The following is an 18,425-nucleotide window of genomic DNA, read 5'->3' as shown; positions in this document are numbered from 1 at the left end:
CGGTGATGGCCTTTGGAGGCGCGACGATAGCCCAATTATATCGAGGAGGCACCGATGAGGAGGACCATTCATCCTAGGAGAAGAATAGGACCTGTCAACCCAATCGAAGAGACAGCAGGCACATCTAGATCGGACACCAGATCGGAGACGACAAGTACCAGTCGAGAGGAGAGAGCGAGCAGAGGCTCATTGATGTGGTCAAGACCCGTACCGTCTCCCTGGCATATATACAAAGACGAACTAATGAAGCTGGATCTCCATAGAGTAAGATTCATCGAAGATGCAAGGAGGATGCTGAATGGAGCGACGCTATCCGTCAACAGATTGTACTCGATAACCGGCCTAGACTGGTTGATAGCCGCTAGCATAAATTTCAGCTCCACAACGGCCTTGAGATTTGCTGACTTGGAGGGACTGCCCTCTAACAACACGATGGGACCAGTGAATGCGAGACCGTTGCAAGATGTGAGACTGAATCATGATGAGGGGAATCGTGAAGAGAGACCAGGAAGATTCCTGACGACGAGAGCGCCGATTGGACAACACGTGAAGATATTCAGGCAGCTGACGACACCGTCTGGTCATGTGAAGGACAGAGTGTACCCAAAACTAGTGAACCAAGATGGTGATGCCCAGAGATATGGCGGATTGACAGCGATAAAGAAAGATGAGACCATCTTCGCCGCCTATGACAAAGCAGAGATGAGGAAGGCCAAGATTATGGTACTAGCGAATTCAGAGTTGGCCGGACGTCTTTGTTTTGGCCGGACGTCATAATGTTGGCAGCGGTCGACCTGGACCTACTGCAATCAGTATCTTTGGCTATAGGGGTACAAAGGCAGACGGACATGAACCCAATTACGATTGTGTTTGCTGGCATCAATGACCATCTACAGAGTAGAGGTTTTCTGAGCAGACTCAGAGATCCTACAACAGCAGAGAACGCTGTATGGCCAGCGATAAAAGATATCCTTGAGTCGATGGGTGAAGTGGTGGACGCGACGAAAAAGGGGTCATTCAATAAAGTGACACTAAGAGTAGTATTCGCGTTGTCTCCGGGGTATGCACGTCTCCCGGATGGACTGAAATTTGTGTATGCGATTGTGGCCTTACTTTCGGAAGGAAAATATGATGTGATCATATCAGCCCCGAATCGCATGATAGAGATGGAGAACCTGAGGCCACTTAAGGCTGAACTGTCTGCAGTATGGTCAGATATCTCAAACGCGATGAGAGGATTCAAGGACCATTCGCTACACATGTTAGTATTGGACGAGGTGCTGGGGTTGGAACTGTCCAATTTCAGTCGGCAACTCAAACTGAAGCCGGGAATAGACGACGACCATCGAGTGATCGCGGCAATGTCCAACGACTTGTGGTTCCGAGCAATGGAAGTGGCAGGTGAAGACACAAGAAGGAAAAATTCACTGGAGACGAGAGCTCACCTGGAGGCGATGGTTCTGAGAACCAAGCCGGAAGCCAACCAGTGGCTACACCTGAACCCTAGAGTAGCGGCATTGGGTGCAGATGCTTTTGAGCAAGGCCCCGTGATGATCACAAAGATACATGCCTACTTGTTGAAGGAGGTGAACCTGGCGGAAAATGCCGGAGAAAAGACCGCTGAGTTTGTAAACAGAATGTGTCAGATTACTCTGGAAACCTTCTGGACCCAGGAAGTGAAAGGACAGGAGGGCTTTGAAAGGACAGACATCATGCTAGAAGGGTTGGGAGCCGGATGGACCGCGTCCTTCTTGGCAAAAGTTTACCCGAAAGTCTCGCACTACTTGATAAAAGAATTCCTCCAAGCAGTAGTGGAAGTATCGATAGTGGAACTAGTAGCCTTGTTCGTGACATTTGGAGCAGGGAGTTTCGTGAAAGGACCGAAGATACTGCTCACCGATGGAATCCAGAACCTGCGGCTAGACGGACTTCTGACATTGATTGCAATTACCCACGGAAACTTGGGAGGACTAATGAAACTGGCACGTTGTCCAGAGCAGATGAAAGAGAGAGTGAGGAACTTGGATATGAAGAAATCCACGGACTCGTGGGATAAGATAAGAGACCTGAGACACACTCTTATCCAGTATCTCTTACAACAAAATCGCTTTGGAACGGGAGAAGACGAGACGATTGAAAGAGAGGAAGATGTTAGACGACATGTTGGAGGCATGCCGCTGTTAACTGATCTGAGCTTGGCTATGAGAACCGATCCCTTGGTGCTGATCAGAGGAGTCACGGAGTTCGTGACAGTGATCTAGGGACCAGCAGTCACATTTGCGTTCCCTGACGTTAAAGTGGAAGCATATAGGAGGTCGGTGCTGCACCTGAACCTCATATCGGCAGTGGACGGTAGTACACTGAACTGGTGTGAGCAGCACACATTGCGGGAGCTCATGAGTGAAGATCTGTTATTTGCGAAAATATCGGAGCCAGAGATGACAGTCATCAATTTTGACGATCACTTCCGTGATCGCATGGGAGAAGTAGAAAGAGGACACATCGAGGTGTTTCCAAAGCTTTGGAATCTGAGACCCTATGATAAGACGAATGGTGAAATAACCAGAGTGCCTCGTCTCACTGCAGCATATCACAAAGTGAGAGAAGAGACGAAGGACTGGGGCGATTACAAGAAGCTGCCGGAGGCAATCCCTGAATTCCCTCTGATAAGAAGGATGTTGCTCGCAGCAGTCTCCGTGGTACAAACTCCTAGATTGAGAGCATTCGAAACCAATGAAAGGAGAGTAGGGAATTTCGTGGGGACGATGGATCCATACTTTGTGGGGAGAAATGCCGCCATGTTACAGTACACACGATTTGCATACACAGATCAAGCGACGAGAAGGCGAATAAGCAACGCCGCGACTCCCAAGCCTGGAAGATTTGATGAGGAATGGAAGGGGTTAGGTTTAGCTCCGATGAGGATGAGAGGCAGGACCGAATTGCCTGAAGCCTCATTAATCCTGACTAGTGTAAAACAGGAGATGAAAGTGGGAGGAATACTGCAGACGAGAACCTTCCTAGCACCCTTCGGCTGCGAAGAAATCAAAGTGGTCCATGGAGAAGAGGAAGATAAATCGGCCGGTACATTGCTCATACCGAGATTCCAGGAAGAAGCCGACAATGACGAACAAGGACCATCGAGCTCGAACAAGGATAAGTCAGAAGGAGATGACGGGCAGGGTGGAAGCCGTCAAACCGAGGAACCCATGCAACAAGATCAAGCTGGTGGGGAAGACGACAGGGCATCGACAGGAGGAACATCCAGCCTGGATTTCAATATCTTCAGTGATCTTGAGAATAATGCAGATACGTTGGAAACGACTGAGCCAGCGGATGAAGGCATCTCGACACTGGAGCCTCCGTCAGCCTTTATGGAAATGAAACGGAATTTGCCGGAGAGCAGCTCTCCTGGCAATTCAAGAAATAACGACCAGAGAACCCTCATGGAATCACCTAGGAGGAGAAGAATAGAGGCCTCAGCCAGAGTACCTTTCTTGGGAACGCTGCCCGAAGAAGAATGGGAAGTACATCACCGCGACCACGAGAGTAGGACGGGATGCAAACTGGACAGAGTGGCGTTTATGGAAGAAGTCTGGACCGTGGTTCAAAGCTATGGGACCCAGTCTATTCTGAAAACGGGTCTCAACCAACCCTTGATGAGAGAAGTACTTGACAAGCTTGATGAGTGTGAAGGGAGACTGAGTGAGTTGTTGATCGACTCAGCCACTGATGAAAATGAAGCGAATTCTCCCATCAAGATGACACCGCAGGACGATGAAGGAGAGGTGGTGTATCTGTCAAGAACCAGGAGAGGGACGATGCTATCAAAATTGGTGATTGATAAAATCAATGCAATGAAAATGAAGTTAGGCAGCAGAGTGATGCCGAGGATAGTTGGAAAGACGAAAGTGGATACGGAGATATCGATGAAAGCTGTCAATTCAGCGAAAAGGAAACGAGTCGAAGAGGTCATGGATTTGGGACAAGGCGATTATCAATTGTCTGGCACGGATAAGATGTTGAATGATATAACGATGGTGCCACCCATTCTCATGGCGGGGACAAAGTCAACAGGCTACAAATCCAAAAGGAGTGACCGCACTCTGACTGGAGCAACCTTAGAAATGGAAATACTCAGCCAATGTGGAGAGAGCAAGATGAAAGACTTCAAGCCAACCACCATGAATCATGGAAAGGGAAGTGTCGCAGGACAACTAACACCAGTGGAATATAACCGGCTAACAGTGTCGGAAACTGTGTCGATAGATGAACCCACCGGTGGATACATGGAGATGTTGGAATACCGAAACTCGGCTAGAGGGTACGTATTGGCCCTGGAAGACGAAAAAGCCATGGAAGGTTATCTGGAAACGATGTTGCAAGGCACCACCCTCAAGCAGAAGGCGTACGGGACTTTGGCGTCGTCTGAAATACAGGCAGAAACGATAGAGCATTTTGTGAGCCTTCCATGGAAAGCAGTAGTATTAAGGTATTTCGAAGAAGAAATGAGGACTACGCCAAGAATACATGCTCTCGTGGCAGTGCCTTACGTAAGAACAAAGTTACAACTCAGGTTCGCCTGGTGCATGATAGGACTGACTCGCGAAGAGTATGATTCAGAAGAAAGGAAGAGGTCGAAAGAAGAGAAGGTTTTCCTTATGACGAATCTGAGGGATCTGATAGTCCAGGAGGGAGCAGCAGTAGCGTGTGCGAAGCGGAGAGACGCTCTCTGTTTCATTCGATTCCTGATAGAGCAGATTTTAGTACCTGCATTAAACACTTGTGTTCAAATGTTGAGGGAAGGCAATGAGCGAACGAAAGCCTTATTCTTGCTAGCACTGCTGGATATGCAGCAAAGTAAACCGATGAGGGTGAACATGGAAGAACCTGAGGAATTGGAACCCATGAAAAAGATAGACGAAATCAGGAGATTCTCAAACAAGGAGCTGAGACTCACTAAAGAATCTATGGGAGCTTTGCCGAAATCCAGTGAATACTGTGGACCGATCAAGAAGAAATCATATGGCTATGTATCCGGGATCATAGGGATCGCGTACAATCCTTTCCTGAGTGAAGACATACGCGATTGCTTCTTCGATTATGAGCAGGCGGTGTTGCTAAGATTATGGACGTCCAGAATTGTAACGATTAAGAGCGTTAACAATACACAGGCCAAATTGGGACTGGTCTTGGAAGAAGAGGTGACTGCACCGTCAGTACCAAAATCCGACAAAAAAGTGGAGTTTTGGTTCGGATTCTCAGATGAATTACTGAGAACGGGCTTGATGTCAGTGTGGGAATTGATGAGGCCATCATGGTGTCCTAGTCCCAACGCTGACTCGATATTACGGGCGACACAAGACGTACAGAGGGGACTGAATGCAGACTGTAACCTGCGTGACCTCAACATCATATATAATGTGATGATAACGGCCTCTAAGAGCAACGGAGAAGATAAAGTGGAGTTGCCTGGCTGGGGACCAGAAGACTGGGTCAAACCTGGTAGCTGTCTGGCGGAAGTCTGTGGACTGGAGGGTCACGTTTGTGGAGGTCTGGACTGTGTGAAGACCCTGGAGAAACAACACAAGCAATTGACGGTATTGTTTGGAAACGTAGTGATGAAAGCAAGAACAAAAACGGTACTGATAGCAGATTGCCATGGAGGAACCGATGTGAATCTAGTGACTGCACTAGGATTCTACAGCATGTTTGGTTTTTTAGAGTCACTATTGAATCTAGAACAGAAACATATGATGGTCACAGCCATCAGCGTAGAAGTATTCCCAGGAGTTCTGCAGACTGAGCAGAAATACATAGGAAAATGGAGGGAAGCAATCGAGACGGAAATGAACATAAGACACAGCGAGACTTATTGTAGACCATCAGGAGCACGATATTTGGTGGGTTCAACGTTGGCTCCAATGTGCAAGAGCAGATACCCTGTACATTTCGTAGCTGTGGACGTGAAGAGTACAAGAACGATTGTGGATCAAGCCTTCTCAGTGCCGAAGTGTGTGAGACTGGCGAGAATGTCCGAGAAGTCTTACGAGTTACTATGTAAGATGTTCTCAGCAGTTCCAGAGAGAACCAAAGAAGAATTGGAGTCAATACTAGGAAAGAAGTTCCTGGGATATGTGAGCGGGAACTTCAGTGACTTCGAGAGACAGAAACAGAGAGGATCAACTGTCACAGATTACAATGCAGTAGACGAGAATGATGAAGTCCACCGAGTGATGATGGAAGTGAAACATTTACTGGAAGCTTCGGGAAAACGTAATTGGAGGAGCATCATGTTGACGCATGACGAGTTTCCTTGCCACTGCTTGCTGCAGACCTGGTGGTATCCCAAGCGTAGTAATCTGATGTTGATCTAGGACTCTGGAGAGCTGCTCTCCATGGGTTTACCAGACCATCATCACAGCCCATAACAATAGTAATAGTGGGAGTTATGATGGCGATACGATGGCTGGAAGCTCATGTGAGAGAAAATGACATACAGGAGGCACCGACGAGAGAACAGTTGCGGAAGTTAGATTGTCTAAAAGATTTAGATCTTTTTGAGACAATGTGCAAAGTTCTAAATATTCCGATGGAAGTGAAGAAGATATGGGCAAGAAAACGATTGATGCCATGGTTCAGAGCTAACATGACTGCATGGTTGTACGAGTATGCGAAAAAGCATATGTCGAAGCATGGCAGAGTGTACAGTGAATATCAGCTGGACATTGGAGCAGGTGCTTTTAAGCGAGCTCTCGTGACTCATCGGAATGCAGTGACCACCGCTGTGAAAAGAATTTCCAGGACGAGTGAACGTAGTGAAAAGGAGAAGGCAGAGATGCTGAAAGAAGATTTTGAGAGAAACGTGACGTTCTGTCTCCACAACAGCTTCTGCAGGAACAGAGAATCTAACGTGGATCCCCTACCTTGCTGCAAACAGAGGGTAGAAGAGCAGAAGTGTTGGAGGACGGCTTCCAGCATCGTCAGGATAGCTAACGACGTGTTACAAGATACGGAAACTGAGAGTGCAGAGTCAGTATCACAGGGGGAAGAAATGGAGCATTGACGAATGACCGAAAAACAAGATGAAAAAAGAGACAAAGTTAGAAGAATTTAGAAGTTTAAGAACTTCTAAACGACGAAAAAAGGAGAAAACATAGGAGTGATGAAGAAAAGTTAAAACTCAGAATTGTTTTATGTGTGTGAAAAAACTCAAGTGAGAAACCAAGCAACCAAGTTGTAATTGAAAACTGAAACATTTAGTTGAGTTTTGAAATTGTTGCATTTATAAATTTGCACTTTGATTTTAGTTGAAGTGGCTTTAGAGACACTCACTTACTGTTTATTTAGAAAGGCTTAAGTGAAGGAGTATATTTAAATATTCCAGCCTGCATGACTGTTTTTAATCAGCTAGGAGAACTGATCACTTTGTGGTGACATGGGAGGCTTGAGTAATCTCTCGAAGAGTGAGATTGTTTCATTGTTCTTTCTAACCCCAGAGTTTCTTAGTTTTAATATTCAGGACAATGACAAGCGAGATTTCCGAAGGGAAAAGCATAGTAGGATAACTTTAGCTTGTTGGTTGGCAGGACTGTCCTGCAAGCCAACACCGTTTAAATCTAAGAGAAAAAGTTTTAATCGGGACATTGACACTGGGAGTCAGAAAATATGTTTTATCTTAGGTCATATCCTCAATGTGCAGATTAATGAAAGAATTTGAAGGCTATAGTGATGTAGTATGATGCCATTTATATTCTGCAGTGAGTCGATATGACGTGGATAAAAGTAATTTCGTGCATTTTGTAAATTCTGTTCGATGAAACTGTATCTATTTTACGCACATTGCGTGATTCAATGAGGACATTGACCGGACTGTCCGGGGAGTATGTGACATTCGACCAGAATATGAAAAATGCAATCTCTGCAGAATTCGAATTTTTAGCAGCGAGCCTTCCGGTTTGGTGATCAATAAGAATTAAGAACTTTATTTGAACGATTGAACAAAACGTGAAGGTTAAAGGATTCGGAAATTGCTAATTTTTAATTTTTCGAAGTGATTACGTAACATTTCTGAAAAACGTCAGAAACGGCCATTTTGGCAGAAAAGCTAGAAGACAACACAACAACATTAGTTGCGCGGACGATAAATACGAAAATTGTGAGAAAAAATAATAGCAGACTGCAGGAATAGCAGTGAACACTCCGAGTTGCAACTATTGTGTCGCTACAATAGTTGCAAGGCCGTTGCAGACAACGGTGAAGGGTGGAGGACAGCCTTCCGGATTAAGAAGAAGTCAAGATTAGCGAGCTTGATTCAGTGGATTCAAGAATCCGGAAGGGTTTCGGGACTGAAACTTTTAGCCTTTTATATAAACTTTTAGCTTCTTGTCATGTCCTGATTTGAATTTAATTAACAACTGGATTCGTTTTGATAAGGATGAGAAGCTAGGAGTTGGGGGAAAGGGTTGATCCATCTTCGATGGAGATGATGATTTTTATCTACTGAACAAAAACAATAGTAATATAATAAATAGTAGTAGCCCTGTTTTTAGGAGTTACCTCGTGGTCTGGGGATACTGGGACCCAGCCATGAGCTCGTTATTTCTGCATGTAATCTTATTAATTTGAGTGTTTTGACCGAAGCCGAAAGCAGTAACGTTTTTGTCGACCCGGTGTTGGAAAAGACCACCGAAAAGTACTGGCTTGGTAGAGACGGTGAAAAGCATGCAAAGCTCTGTTTAGACGTTAGCCAGTCGTCTTAGGACTTAGTTTTGTTTTCCGTCGTTATATATCCACCGGGCGAATGTTACAATCTCTACGAATGGAATCCGGCAGACTTGTACCATTTGCGGGAGGACGATGAAAATTTGTTTTGACATTATTTTTCAAAAGTTTTCTGATTAAGATTATGAATGCGTACTATCATTATCAAGCGACCATGCCTCGCTTCTCGGGACATTACAGACAGCGGGGTATTAGGTAGTTTTGGACGAATAGTACTTCTGTTAGCTCGAAAATGTATATTACCAGCAAGAAAACATATTGGAAAAGAATTACTTGTTCAAGCAGCACCCGAATTAATAGATACAGCAATCAGGAAGAAAACGCCGAGACACGCCTTGAAAAACACAGTAAAAACACAATCAAAAAACAAATTGGAGCTGGAAGCAGCAAGTCGCAAACGGAAGACAACAACATAAAGAAAAAGAAAAATTCTCATTCCAAAGAAACGAACTCCACTGAGAAGTCACTGAGAATTTTTTTTTTCGCAAAAGTACGAAATGATTTCTAATTTATTAGCAACTGAAGCAACTCACAGCTCATTAGATTTATTTGAAAACCCTTCTCTACTCGTTACTCTTGAAAAAGCATTCACTCAAACAATTGGTCCATCTTATTCACCTGATGGCCCCATGCTCGTTTTTGAAGTGTTAGGAGATAGAAACAACTTTTTTGATCTTCAACGAACTCGCTTGTAGATTGTAGCACGCATTGTTTAAAATAATGGTAATGTACTGCAAACTCATGCTACAGAAGCAAGGCAACGATACACCCCATTTTTGGTTAATAATTTTCATCTTTATTTTCAGAATGCACCATGTCTCTGAATGAAGAAAAAATTTCAACAACTAAGACACAGACAAAATAAATTGTACTTTCAGCCGCCTGTTTGTTCAACCAGTTTAGAAATTTGAATTTGATTTGGAAACAAAAAATTGTAAAAACGATTGATTTGTCGAATGCTATTTCTGAAAATTTATTTGACTTCTTGTTGGACTTTGACATTAAGCTGATTGAACAAAAAAAGAGCTGATTGAAAATTTAGGTTATTGTTTACAAAAATGTTAAAATTATATGAAAAAGCCTGATGGTCTAATTAAATGTATATCACAGAGTTGTAGATATCAGCAATTTACTTTTAATTCCACTGTTTTGAAATTCAGCAGGTTCAAAGAGTGTTGGAAAAAAAAATGATATTGGAAAAACGTAGAGTTACCTCAACAGACTTGGAATTCCTTCATGAGACTTATTTGAGCGTGAAAAAAATCTACCGGAAAATTAAGAGCGTCAAAATTACTTTCTGGCGGCATGTTTTCTGTTTTTCTTTTCCAGTGAAAATAATTTAAATTATGACGTAGCTATTAAACTTAGGCCATTTAAAGGTTTTTTTGGCATAAACGACTCTTCCATGGACAAATATTTAAAAGATTCAAAAATATTACGTCTGCATGCAATTTTACATGACGCTGCAGGTTTTGTTGACGAAGATTACAAAACGGGTCCCACTTACTGCTAGATGTTACCCTGGAAGTGTAATAGCAGTCTGTTTTGTCATTTGAGCGGTTTTACTTTCTGTTTATTCGTCAAACTAACCAGACCAGAACTCTATCAATTATTAGAATGTTGAGCGAACGATCAGTCGTGATAAATTTGGAAGGACTTCGCTATAAAAAACTACATTTATAGTTGAAGAATTAGCCATTACGATTTCTGATTAGAGCGACTCTCTTATTTTTCTACCTCCAGACCTTTTCAACTCACTGCTCAAAAGCTGAACAAAAGCGTACAACTGGTTAACACATTACTTACACGGAATTCATTGGGAAAGGGGAGATTTTTTTATATTTAAACCTAAATCAGATTACTCAAAGTTTTGTTTTGAAAAATCATAACAATGTAATTTACGCCAAAGGAAAAGAGAAAGCTGAACTCCTCGCAAAGTACTTGGATAGAGAAGTTGTGAATCTTGATGAGTTGTGTTGCCCGAGAATTGAAAACTCATATTTAAAAAAAGATTTCAATCTTGCAATAGACATTTATCTAATTACAACGCCAGGAATCACTGTCCCCTGTAAAAAACAAAGGTTTTTTTGATTGGCTGACAAATGAGCAACAACGAAAGATTAGCAAAAACGGAGACGTACCTATCTCCAAATTTAGTGTTCTTGACTTGGATGACACCAGAGAGTGATATAAAAATAACTTTGACCAGAACCGAACAAATCAATTGCCGAGGCCAAGTTTTGCAGCGGAAAGAAAAAATCACTCTATCAGGAGACGAATTGACTATTTTAAGAAAAATTTTCCCAGTGACTGACCATTTCATCTATTTGCAACGAAACAAATATTGTCAAAATGTTAGCCAACAAACGAGGAGTATGTCTTGCCAGGATAGTCTTAGTTCCCAAAAATCAACCAGGAATTCAAATGGATCTTCAAAGCAGTGACCTACCTCAGGAACTTCAGAAACTAGTAGAAGAGAACTATGTAAAGAAAGTTGTATTTCATGCAAAAAACTCAATATGTGTTAGACAATTATGTTGCGGAAATGCTGCATGGCATTGACAATGACATAACTAATGACTCTACAAGTTATACTCGATACGAGACTTTTTTTTGTTCTGAAGTATAGATAATAATTTTTTATGACAAAAACAAATTTCTTCTTTCTCATTAAAAAACTAGTGTTATAGATAGAGAGTTAGAGAGAACCAGATGGAGATAAAACTAAATTGAACAACTGAATGTCTGAACTAGCGATTGATGAGCCTGATGCTACTATACTCACCAATTTTGCTTATGATCAAACAAACAAACACTTAACAAAATCTCGGAATTTGTATGTTACAGTCCCCAGATCAGAAGTAGTTTTTATGTCTCAAATAATTTTAAATTTCATTTTACTTTTTTTGTATCTATAAACTTTCTTGCACGCACGTAAGCTGTGAAGAAACGTCAGTTTGGTTTTCAATTTTTTCTGGTTTAGTTGGGTTAGTGCTACCTAAGTGCGGAAGCATTCATACAAATGATAAAAACAAAACAGCCGAAAAAAGTCTAGGTAGATAAAGTCACAGATATCAAGGGGTCATTCAAAACTTTATGTGAGAAAAACGGCATCGAAACATATACAACAGAGAGTGAAAAAAAATCCGTTCTCGCGGAGAGGCACATTCGATCTTTAAAGGGTTTGATTTATAAGTTTTTGGAGTACAAATGGACCTACTCATACATCGATAAGCATCAAGATTTTGTCAACACAATTAACTCGAGAACAAACCGCGTTACCAAAATGGCCACGATTGAACTTACCAAAAAGGACGTTCCACGTCTCATTTCAATAAGAGTGGAACAATCGCAGAAACTAGTACGCCGACCAAAGCTCTACATTGGTGACTTTGTTAGAATAGCAAAAATTGACCTTCCTTTTCGAACGGGATACAAATAATCATTCACTGACGAAGTTTTTGAAGTCTTTGACATTCCAACAAGATTCCCACCAACTTATAAGCTCGCTGATTAACGACGCTGATAAGGAACGAATAGAGGGTAAATTTTCTGAGCCTGAACTATTCAGGGTATTGAAAAAAGGAAGGAAGGATCAAACTAAACAATTTTATGAAAATTTAGAAGCGAAAAAGATTTTTTTACCATTACACTGGTGTCATCAGTCTCAATGAATAATTTCAATGACAACACGCTAGCGAGCTTTAAAAATCTGCTAAGCAAAAATACCGATCAACAAGGTGAAGGAGAGTTGCATTGACAAAAATAACGTTTCCCACTCATATCAACAATGTTACGAATACCAAACTAGTCTACTACAAAAAATACAAAGTTAAAGCAAGCCTCAAAGTGGCAAAAGAAAAAAATCTAGACCATATGATGTCTTTATTCATCTTTATTTTCCGAATGCACCATGTCTCTGAATGGAGAAAAAATTTCATCAACTAATGCCATATTTGCCCTTAAGAGTCTCATTGAGACAGAAATTTCACACGGTATTGATGCAAAGAAAAAATTGCTTGCTTGTCGAGGCTTTTATTATAAAGATAATTCATCAGGTATTGATGGTGCTAATGGGCGAGCTGAAGATGTCGCGGAACGAATACCAAACTAGTCTACTACAAAAAATACAAAGTTAAAGCAAGCCTCAAAGTGGCAAAAGAAAAAAATCTAGACCATATGATGTCTTTATTCATCTTTATTTTCCGAATGCACCATGTCTCTGAATGGAGAAAAAATTTCATCAACTAATGCCATATTTGCCCTTAAGAGTCTCATTGAGACAGAAATTTCACACGGTATTGATGCAAAGAAAAAATTGCTTGCTTGTCGAGGCTTTTATTATAAAGATAATTCATCAGGTATTGATGGTGCTAATGGGCGAGCTGAAGATGTCGCGGAACGTAAGTGAATCGTGGCAGCATCAAGCGAATTCCATTTATTTGGTAAAATTGCCTGTGAAAATTTTTCATGTGACAAACATCTTATCAGCGGTGTTTTAATAAGTCTTTTTCTGAGACGATCGTCTAATGACTTTGTTATTATGTCCGAGCAACCTAATAAACATTAACAAGTCCAAATTTTTGAAAATTCAGCAGCATTATCCCCATTCATTGTTCGAATGAAACGTTCAATGGTTACATTAGTAATTAGATCAGTTTGAGTTTCAATGGACCGAATCTGTGATGCAAAGCAAATCTGCGGCAATCATTTTCGCAAAGAAACTCCGGCATTTGTTAGTCGAATCGTAGTTAACAGCAGCTTTCATTTTTTACATCAGTGGTTCTGATAGATGATATTTGCTTCACCGTATATTCAAATATTTAAAAGAAGAAAGGACGCAAGGCACAAGAAAAAGACTTTAAGGTCATCATGTTAACTGATTCATTGCATTCTTTTGTAGCTTCGATAAGAACGTGGAAATATGGCTGACCATTGGCAAGATATTGGGAACAAAAATCGTTCTGATTTGAATGGACTGCAAAATGCTAAGTTTGTTTTTAGAAGGAAGCTCAGAGACGTCGGGTTCCTTGTTCGAAAAACAATAAAGTTTTTCGGAAATTGTTTAAAGTATTCCGGCGGTTGTTCATACATTGCTTCAACCATTCTGATAATTAAAAAATGAAATTTTTTTTCAATTTATTCAAGCCACTCGAATTTTTTGTTTGAATAATCTCCTTCTTCATCGTCTCCGTTTTCACTGTTACAGTTTTGTTTGGAGTAAACCGATCTTTTTGATTTGTATTGTTTTTTTTTGAGGTCCTGTTGTGGAAGTTGAAATCTTTTCATCAGTTGGTGCATTGATTAATTTTTTACTTTTGTATAATTATCTGCTAAACAATCAAACTTTTTCGTCGTCAAAGTAACTGTTTGATACATTTTGAACACCTCGTCGTCAGTTTTCTTATACAATTTTATTGTAATATAGGTACCTGTTTTTCCAACTCTGACTATACGTTTTTTTCTTGAAGAAAAATCACGAAAGTCATCAAAAAAGTTAGTATCATTTTCAAGCGTGTACTTAGTTGGGAAGTGGTAATTTTATTCAAAGCTATCAGTCAAGAGACAATTTAAGAAGGATTTAACCAGCCGGTGAATGGCTTAACTCGGGCTATTTGTTTTACGGTAATCGCTAAGCTTCATTGGTGACTATTAAATTGTTTGCAGTTGGAAGATTATGAGTTTTAGTTATAAAGTCAAATCGGTCTAGCAAACTCCCGTTTTAGCTCATAAATCTCAACGTTTCTACCTTGGCGGCATGCGTGTTATCTCTTTGAAGTGTGATACTTCTGTAATTTTGTGCTAAGGGTATCATAAAAAGGCCCCACGCTGCTTCTTTGAAGTATAGATTTTCAAAGCGTTCACATTTTTACTTTGATTGCAAAAGCCCTGTAAACAAATTAAAATTTTACAAACCCAGATTTATGGTAATTGGGTAAACCTTACACCACCAGCAATACTACTTAAAGTGGTAGGTCAAACTAAATCTACTCACTAGTTTTGTTCAATCTCTCAAAATCAAACAATACAAAAATTTCAACTTTGCTAACTCCACTGCAAACCATTTCAAATTTTTCTCTTGAAAGAGCTATATTATACCAAACTAATACAAAAGCTTTTATCGTGGCGGTTCAACAGGAACGGGAAATGCGTAATCGAAAAGCAAGTCCTTTGAACAATCTTGATCCAGAAAACAGAGAATTCGATGAATGGGTCACTAAAAACCAGATGATGTTACCTAACAATTTGCTAGATCAAATTGGTATCCTCATACAAAGCAGAAAACAGGTCTACGAGAGTTGTTGTTTGACTGTATTGTATACTGCGCTAGAACGCAGAGATATTCAAGACCCTACTTGCCTTGATCGTTCACCGAGAAAAATACTGTTTGATTAAGATTGCGAATCAATCCTCTTCTACGAAAATCAAGAAGGATCCATTAGATATTTAGCAGAGCGAGAAATTTACTAGAACATTCAGTCAATTGAATCACCAGTTTCGACAGAAAAAAAATGAGGACCAGCAGACGCCCAAAACCCCAATGAAACCGGATATTTTTTCAATCACTCAACAACAGCAGCAGCACATGTCTGCTGCTTCTTTTTCAAGCAGTCAAAGTCCCACTGCTCCAACCTTAGTAACTGAGACACCACCTACCATTGCTTGCTATGCGTCGAAAAAACGCAAACTGCAATTTAGAGATCTCTGAAAACTAAAAAAAAACTTTGTTTTCAACGAGAGTGCACCAGTTTGGGAGTTTATTATGTAATTTGGTAAGTTTTTTTAAAAGTTATTGTGGCTCTACGTTTTGCTTCTGATTTTTTTTAAAATTAAAAATTGCTTTGTAGTTTTTTTCAGAAATCTTAGAAAAAAAAACTAAACAAAAAAGAAATAAATTTTAATTTTTTTTTGATTTTCTTTAAGAAAAATAAGTTAAGAATTTGAAAATTTTGTTTAAAAACAAATACTGGTATGAAAAATTGTCCTCTGGTTCCGACCAGTAGTAGGTGACCAAATAAGCTAAAGTAAGTTGCCTGTATATGCAACAATTAACATGTTACTTCTGTTCAAAACCGAAACCAGAAAATTTATCCAACATTTTTTTGTGTCAACAAATTGTCAAAATAGCAACATACAACATGAGGAGGGTGTGTGTCACAATCAAGAAGTAAAATATAACCAAGCTGGCCAACATTCAGACTCAACTCTTCACTGCAAAAGAGAAACAAACATTGAAACAAGTTATATATCCCAAGAACCATCTCAAATTTTGAGAGATTCTATGTTTGTTGATAATTGTAAAATTCAGTAACGCTTTGTGATGTTTTGTGTGTTTAATAATTGAAATAATATTGGTTCAAAATTAATTTTTCTCACTGAAGTGCTCATTTAGAGCTAGAACCGTTGAGGAAAAGTCAGACAAAACAAACAATTCAATCAAAATTGACCTGAAGCACCAACCAATTATCAACTGACTTTCCAGTATTTGTTTAAGAAATTACGAAAAACTTATTTATTAACTGCTTTTATCAAAATTTCAGTAAATTTTGTTTTATATGAACAAAATTACAAACAAAAATGTATATTTAGTAGAAAACATTATCATTATCTTCCGAGTTTTGGAATTTCATTGATTTTTTTTTCATTTTTTTTCGCCTAAATTTAAGGTGGCTGCAAGAAAGTCTCTAAAAACTAACCAGACTCTAAATAAAGGAAGAACCTTTGATGATGACGTTTACTACAAAAAAATTTAAAATGATACAACAATTCGTTTTTTTCAAGTTTCTTTGTTTATTTCAGTAAAAAAAGTTTCTATCAAAAGCGTTTTCAATGTCTGAATTGATTTTAAATTTGAACTACTGCTACAAAAACAAAAGAGTGCTGAACAGATGACTTTGATGGAGATTGCATTAGTTTTAACTTGTATAGAAATACAGAAAGTTCAATAAATTTGTTTAAAAAATGGAGAGGCGATTTCAGAAAAGAAGAGTACAGCCAAACTTATCGACAATGTTTTTCTTTGAAGAGTTAACTCAGAATTACACTCGCTTAGACGCATCAAGACATCGTAAGCACTGTGGCGTTTCAAAATGTTCCAGTTGTAACTTTTATACTTATAGCATCGAGGAACTCACTAACATATGTTGAAGATTAATTTTTCTTGTGGACAGAATGATAAAAAATGTGTGCTCAGCAGTCTCAAACAACACTCCAAGAGAAGGTAAAATTAAAATATTTTCAAGAAACAATCTAGGAGAAAACACTTTGAATAATAATTTTTGCTTAATCTGAAAAATCTATACAGTAAATTTGAAAAAAAAACTCTTGTAAAATTTGGACAGTGTTATCATCACTATTCTTGATCTTTCTGACTGATGATAAAACCAGCAAAAAATTGCGGTCAAATTCTCGTGAAATTCTTTAAAAGAAACTCCATTGGTTGCAAGCTTGCTGAGAATTTGTTGCGATAAAAAGGTAGTAAAAACGCATAGCACACGCTAATGAATGGATAAGTATTTGTTTAAGAAATTACAATAAAATTATTTATTTACCGCTTTTATCAACATTTCAGTAAGTTTTGTCTTATTTGAGCAAAATTACCAACAAAAATGTATATTTAGTTGAAAACATTATCATTATCTTCAAAATTTTGGAACTTCTTTGGTTTTTTTTTCATTTTATTCGCCTAAATTTAATGTTTCGAGTGGCTGAAAGAAGTTCCTAAAAATTAACCAGACTCTAAATAAGGAAAGAACTTTTTATGGTGACTGTTACTTAAAAAAAATAAAAAGATACAATAATTCGAGTTTTTTTTTCAATTTTCTTTGTTTAATTCAGTAAAAAATGTTTCTATTAAAAAATATTTTAAATGTATGAAATGATTTTGAGTTTGAACTACTACAAAAAACGTGGTGGACAGATGACTTTGATGGAAATTGCATTAGTTTTAAATTGTCTAGAAATACAGAAAAATCAATGATTTTGTTTAAAAAATGGAGAGGAGATTTCAGAAAAGATGAGTAGAGCCAAATATATCGACAATGTTTTCATTTAGAAGATTTACCTCATAATGATTGATCGGTCATTAAAAAACAAAAAAAAGGAAAAGCCTATAAAACAAAAATTGAAGATAAGGAATATTATTTCGATTACTGTTTTGAATTTTATACAAATACAAAAACTAGATTTGTCAGAATATCTTTTAATCGATTATCCTAAATTCGAAGACTTCCAGTTGTTTATATCACAATAAACAGAAAAGAAAAAGACAATATTGCATATTTTGGTAATTTTTGTTTCACTGGTTAGAAATAGAACAAATCGAAAACATTTTGAATGAAATTTCAATGTTTGAATTGAGTTTCAAAAAAGTACTAAAAACCAGACGAGAAATCTCACTTTGGTGTCAATTGTAGTTGTGAGGATCTTAAAAAATCAAAAAAATTTTTGAAAGGGAAGTTTCATAAATAAAGTTTGGTTCTGATCTACAAAATTCTTTAAAATCTGTTTCGTTCTGATTGGTTAGTACCACAAAATTCACCGTGAAGGAATGCTCGATTGTTTGAAATCAAAATTATTGAAAAATTCATGAGAAGTAGAGCTCAATTCTGAGTGGTTGACATTAAATTTGTTGAATTTTC

Source organism: Symsagittifera roscoffensis, unplaced genomic scaffold (assembly GCF_963678635.1).
Source record: "Symsagittifera roscoffensis unplaced genomic scaffold, txSymRosc1.1 SCAFFOLD_54, whole genome shotgun sequence".
NCBI classification, from domain to species: Eukaryota; Metazoa; Xenacoelomorpha; order Acoela; family Convolutidae; genus Symsagittifera; species Symsagittifera roscoffensis.
The sequence above is the reverse complement of the archived record's forward strand: the minus strand, read 5'-3'. Positions refer to the sequence as shown.